The following is a 7,552-nucleotide window of genomic DNA, read 5'->3' on the forward strand; positions in this document are numbered from 1 at the left end:
CTTCTTTCCCCCGCCATACACAACCCCGACCTCCTCCCCTCCCCTTCCCACCCCCTACTGTCCATTTGGGCGACGCCAGTCACCCTTGCTGCTTTGGGCGACGACTGTATCCCAAGGGTGAGGAGGGCGCAGCCGTGCCCTCCTCTTCAGCAACGGCTTCACCGCTACCGTTGTTTTTTTTAATATATAAATTTTTAATTAATTTAATTAATAATAATATATTATTTTATATAATAATTATTTAATTATTATATAAAATAATATATTATTATTAATAAATATATATAATATTATATATATTAGATGTGAGAGAATGGCAAAAATATTAAAAAAAAAAGGTACTTTCATAGTCAATTCGGAGTCAAAAAGCGTGTGGCCCAATTTTTGTACTGAGGAATTTTTTTTAAATTTTATTTTATATCATAGAAGTATTTAATATTTTAATTTTCATAAAAATTTTTTAAACATTTGTATTATCACGAAAGATCTCTGAATTTTTCCCAAACTTTTATGGGAGGGTCAAAATCAAATGGTCTTGTTGTGGTCATGGTCCTTCAAATCTGATATGATATTTACTTTATTACCATCATTCTTACCAGCTATCAGTGTTTTTCTTTTTTTTTTTTTGGTCTAGCTAATTGTCGTACATCTTCCCCCATCTCCCATAATTTATTTACATAATACAAAATATGGTACAATATATGTCATTATCAATTTTACATTATTAAATCACAACTACCTTCACTATTTCCTCCTCCTAATTTGACCATTGAACTCTAATTTCGTATTATTTTAAATTCATTTTTGTTAGTCAAATCCATCATCATTTAATCAACACTTCATTCAACGGCATTTCAAAAGATAACATTTTTACCCTTCTTTCATGTCTTAATGTGCATATAATAAATTCGAAACCAATTAAATAATAATTTCTTACGTAATTTTTAGGCCCAACAATATTTGCAATTGACTAAATAAAACATTTATCAACTTACCGTTGAAAAATAAATAAAAAGTACTTGATTCATAGTGTATGTTTTTAAATTATTTATAAATTGCTTTAAATAAAAAATGATAATTAATTTTCTAACCAACTTTTGCAAATGATCATAAATGTTATCATTAACTTATTTTGCTAAATACTTCAACTTCAACTTTTTCTACTTTTTTTTATTTTTTATTCTAAACCCCCGAGAAGTTTGTTAATACTTAATTTACGATTTTATGTACAATTTATTTTTAATATAAAAATAGAAATATCGCAAACATTCCAATACTGTGATGTTAAATATATGTTGTATCCCTAAACAATGTATGAAGTGCAATTACTCGCGTAAATTATAAAATATGACAAAATGGCCCATCATGAGATGGATCAACTTTTTGTAACCAAAATCCTCTTATAGTATTTACATCTTCCAAAATATGTCTATTATCATTCATTCCCCTAAAACATAATTTGAATTATTATAAAAATTTATTTAAAATAAATATTATTCAAAATTTATGATTATTATAATGAGTACCGAATTTTAATAAACTCTATATATTTATAATCCTTATATTTTTTACATAGCTGCTAAAAAATTACATAATTTTTTCTTGTGTTGTTACATGTATTGAACTCTTTTAATAACAAATCATCAGTATAATTTTATTATATTACATTGAATATATATATATATAATATGTAAATTTATAATGTAATTAATTTATAATATTCTATAGTGATTTTATAGTAAAATGTGCGCAATTCTAATATATCCAAATTATTAAATTATCATGACCATCTCTCAATACTTTTAGTAATTTCATCCCAGAATTTTTAATTTGAAGTGAATTAATTCTTTTTTTTTAATAAAGTCTATTTTTTTCAAAGACAACTTATGACTTTTTGAAATTATAAAAAATAATTCTAAATATGTCGGACACACCTCCAAAATTATATGACGTGTCAATAGGAATATCCACTGCCATGTCCTTTCTTTTTATATATTTTTTGACGCTTCAATATCATGTCCAACACATATTCGAGCGTATTCATATTCGATAAATATTCAATACTGCATCGAATAATTTTTTAAAATATATAAATATTATAATGCAAAACATATTTAACCCTAATGTGGGGTGGGGCCATAAGGGTGAGGGCAAGGGACGGCATAATAATAGATGGTAGTAAGAAGAGTACGTGGAGGTGTACGGAGGAGTGTGAGTAGTCCCATCTCATCTAAATGTACTACTGCCGATCTGCCATTTAGTAATATACAGCTGGCACTGCGATTGGCAGTTTCCTCCCATCCCCATACATATATCTGCCCCTACCCTCTCATTCTCATTCTTATCTCATATCCAACCCTTGGAATTTGCATTACTTATTATTAGCTTTATAAATATAGACAAAATAGAGTTGGAAATTCTTTTTTTCTCGGCCTTCATTCATTAATGAGTACACAATTTATACAATTTGTTCCTCAAGATTAACATAGCACTCTTCTACATACGCTCGTGACAAAGAGTTAAAATAAGCAAATTATATCACTCAAAATGGCAGCAATAGAAACGAGAAGATAAGGAAAGCAGAGATCTCCGAACTTTGTATCTGAAATGTAAAATCGGGGCCTATTTATATAAAGTGAAGGCCTCAGTTGTTGAGAGATTTAAGGAAGATCATATAAGATAAAAAAGGGTTAAGTGAGGCGGATTTTCTCAGGGGCAAAACGAACTCAGTCAGCTTAGTTTAAAATAAATAAAAAAGGTTGGGTAAAAGTAGAATTTTTTAAAGTGTTTTCTCCAAAAAGATTTAAAATCGTGTGGCCCAGTCGGGACCTGGATGGGAAGGGCGCACGCGTTCATAGCTTTTCTTCCAAAAGCCACCTACCTACACTTCTCAATCGAATGTAAAAGAGTGAGTCATTATAATCGAATGTAAAAGAGTGAGTCTAATCCCTGCTCTGATACCACTTAATGTAGCACCCCCTTCGCTACAAGTGCTATATCTACCCTAAACGTCATATTTATAATAATCCATGTTTATATATATATAAATGCACATAATCATCTATCAATATGCATACGTAGTCACAACGTCATAACGACATAGTCAACCCACAACATCACATATATACAAATCAAACACCACAAGTGATCCACCACAATTGATCTCTACGCCTATGTTCTCTTTATACAAACAAAATACAATTTATACTCTAACTGACAAAGAGGAGAAAACTGCATACTGGCCCGACCTGCCTAAGTATAACACGTAGACCTAGCCTTCAACAGTCAGACACCTCAAAGTCTAAGAAAATGTCAGCAGAGGGATGAGCCTGCCACTTAGTAAGCAAATAACCAGACCTATCTATATATGTATACCAAATATAACCTCAAACAAGATACATAGGCAATATGCATAGAATATATAGTCAATTTGCTTCCACATAACCATCTTTATTACACCACATAGTTATCATGCAATAAGATAATCAATTAAACTTCCTCTTTTTCCTAGTTTGCTTACCAAAAGGTGATATTGTGTTTTTCTCACCAACTCAATCTCACCGCATATAAATTTAAGTGAACCCCCTTGACAGCCGGCTTATCAATCTCGCACATAGCTGTTTCATTTCGCACATAGCATTTTCTTTTCGCACATAGCATCGCATCAAAGCTCTTTTCATTGCGCACATAGCATTTTCTTTTCATATTTTCGCCTTATAGGCTTTTCAACACATCAAGGGGTATTCACACCACAATTATATTCAATTTCCACCACCCCCTCATTTCCACATATCACCATTCTTGTAAGCAACTAGTAACGTAAAACCATATATCAACATATTCTCATTCCAGATATCCACAGTACATCAAACAACAAACATAATATCTCACTGCATTTCCTCATTCTACGTACACAATACCGTCAATCAAATCAAATCATCCATCACTCATATACTTCAGATAAATCAATGTCAGCACGAACCACAAAATCATATAACAGTAGCACCACAAATAAAAAGGACATATATAGATAATACTAATTATTTACTTACCTCGACCTTACAACGCTTATCTATCCAAAAGGTAGTGATTTGGTCTTTCACTCTACCCCGTATCCTATAATGAGTTATACCACGTATAGTTAATATATCGAGAATATCGTAATTTACTTTAAATATAATATTAAATATTATTCGTATAATTTCTAATAATTCTTTAATATTCCATTTCTATCAAATTACAAATCTTCGTTTATCCTCTTTATTAACACGCCATTTATTAAATATAACTTTTGAAATACTTCTATGAATTTTCTATCAATTTCTCGCTGCTATACAATTTAATTAAACAATACTACATAGAATTACATATTTGGTTAATCATTCCGATGGAATTGTGTAAATTAGCTATAAGGATAATTAAATCTAACAAATCTAATATTTTAGTTACCCAACTATATCATTTTTATAGCAATTGTGATATTTAATTTGACATTAATTTAAATAATCAAAATCATAAAATACTCCGATTAAATAGTTCACTGCTCAATATAAATTATATTTAATAAAAGAACTAATTAAATAATATAATTATATAAATTAATATAAATTAAAATAATAAATACCGTACCTCTGTCTTCGACGATGTGTGTGTGCGTTGGTGTGTGTGTGAATTGTGTATTATGTGTATGTGTGTGTAAATTTTTTATATTAACATGAAATTGGGTGAAGAGGCCCCACCGCCTCTATTTCGACTCCCTCTCTTCACTTTATATATATATACTATATTATTATATATATAATATATATATATAGATTTTTTTTATTAAATTTTTCTCAAAATACCAATTACGTCCTTCCTAAATTTCTTAATTAATAGAAATTGTCCCAAAATACTATAACGAACTCCAATTTAATTCATTCAAGTGTTATTATATTCTAATTATGACCCATAATTTAGTGGCTAATTAACTAAATTTCACAAAAATTTACCAATTAATCCTACAATTATGTATTATAATATTTGGGGCGTCACAAACATGCTCAAGCGGCGCAAGTTCCGCTCTCTCCAGATACGATAGACACATGCAACGAGTAATGCACTGTAGGATAAATTGACGATATGCTTTCCTCTCCGCTTCATAGTAGCCCACTCCACGTCTAAGGCCCAGTCTCGGTTCGACCATGTGAATTGAACATTCTGTCTCACAGCTATAAGGCATCGTCTGGCATAACGACATCGAAAAAATAAGTGTGTATGTGTTTCTATTGCCCCTTCATCACAAAGAACACAGGTCCCAAGATACGATAACCACGGTTTAACTGATGTGGATAGTTTCCCTAATATAGCGAGCCACAGTATGAATGTATGTCTAGGGATCTTCAGGGAGCTCGAGAGTAGTGAAGTCCAACCTACCTTGGGTTTCAGCGGGTGTAATATACGATATAGCAATGCAACAGTGAGACGCCCATTCGTATCTCGCCAATGAACGTGATCATCGTCTCCATGGATTATGGGCAAATTCTGTACAATCTCCAAACATGTCCGTGATGAGGGCCAGTGCCAATGCCCATCCATAATGACCCTATTAAGTTTCTCCGAGAGTCCAAGACCAGTGAGTTGCGGGCCACGTGGGAACCTTTGAATAAGTGGTCCGAGGGGGTGCCACGGGTCCTGCCACAAATAGAAGGTAGCTCCATCACCCACTTGGTAATCCACCAATGGTCGAATAACGGTATGTAGGCAAAGGAGTTTTCTCCAACCCCACGAACCTCCATACTCAGGAATTGTCCAAATGGACTTATCACGCAAGCGCCCATGGTACAACCACTCCACCCATATAGATGTTCTATCACAATGAATCACATTGTATAATTCTTACTCATTAATGCACGACTAACAATAGCGATGTCTCATAAGCCCTGTCCTCCCTCTACAGCAGGCTTACATACATCCCTCCATGCTACCTTTACATAACCCCCACTAGTTGCACGTTTCCATAAGAAGGTGCGCACTCTTCTCAAACTCCCTTATAACATCTTTAGGTAGAATGAACACGGAAGCCCAATAGATACTCAAAGCCATGAGAATGGATTTAATAATCTGAATCCGTCCCGCATATAATAATATCGTACCCTCCCAACCATGGATGCGACTATCAATTTTTGCCAATAGAGGTTGGCAATCCGCTATTGATAGTCTGGAAGAGATTAGAGGAAGCCGCAGCTAACGCATTAGTAAATGCCCCTCTTGAAACCCGACTGCTGCTAATAACTGGTCTCTCATCCCGTGTGCCGCTCGTGATAAAATGAGATGGCTCTTTTGCACATTAAGCCGAAGTCCAGATAACTCAGCAAATTGATCCAGACCCCGTTTAAACACCCCAATGGAGTCCATATCAGCTTTACAGAAAAGTAGTAAATCATCGGCAAATTCAAGATGAAATAATTTAAATGGAGTCTATAGAAATTATGGTCTCTATGTATGACTTAGGGTTTTAATCAGCCAGAAATATTTAAACAAAATATTCATCTACCTTATCAAGGTCTTCAACTAAAAATACAATTAAAAAATTTGGTCCAAAGCTAGTTTCAGTTTTTTGTCTCTTACTCCTTCTAAGTTCTATTATACTTGAAGCAAAAGGGTTTATTAGAGAATTAATCATATTGCTTGAGGAAACTTTATGAGATTCATAAGTATTATTCAACGAATATTCAGGTTCAAAAAATTCAACATCTCTAGATGCGTTGATAGAGTTATAAAGTTATCTTTAAACGCATAAATCTATAGGAAATACTATTCGAAGTATAACCAATAAACGCACAATCAAAAGTTTTAAGTCCAATATTATACTTCTTAAATTCTAAACATGCAGCCTCATCCAAGTTCGGTCTAAAATATTTCTACATTTCATACAGTGTTTTATTTATTTTTTATATGTAAGACTCTATTAAGAATATAGTATGTAGTAAATGGCTTCCCCCGTAATAACATAACATTCACCATTTCTTTTATAATTCTATTTTTTTCGTTCAACTATGCAATTTTGATGAGGTGTATAAGAATCACTAGTTTCAATATTTATTTCACAAAAATTCTAAAAAAAATTATAAAAAATTTAGCCATATTCCCCACCGCCATAAACCCAAATCTTTTGATTTTCTTGTGTACTTGGTTTTCAAAATCATTTCAGTTGCTTCATCTTTTGTTCTTAGTAGATAAATCTTAGAATATCTAGAAAAATTATATATATATATATATATATATATTTTACCACCTTTACTTAGTCTATTTTTTAAATTAACTAATCTGAATGAATTAATTCAAGCAATTTCGTGCTTGTAGTTGTGACAGGTTTTTAAGGTTTCTTAACATACTTTGTAACGTTCATAGGATTTTATAAATAATTGAAAGACTAATCGGTAACTATTAAAAAATTTAAATTTTATTATAAATAAATTATAGATTAAATTCAAATATATTAAAACTTGAAAGGCTTAAATTAGAGTTTTATATAAAATATTTGGAGGCAAATAATATAAACTAATGAATT

This window comes from Sesamum indicum, linkage group LG7 (genome assembly GCF_000512975.1).
Source record: "Sesamum indicum cultivar Zhongzhi No. 13 linkage group LG7, S_indicum_v1.0, whole genome shotgun sequence".
Classification (NCBI taxonomy): domain Eukaryota; kingdom Viridiplantae; phylum Streptophyta; class Magnoliopsida; order Lamiales; family Pedaliaceae; genus Sesamum; species Sesamum indicum.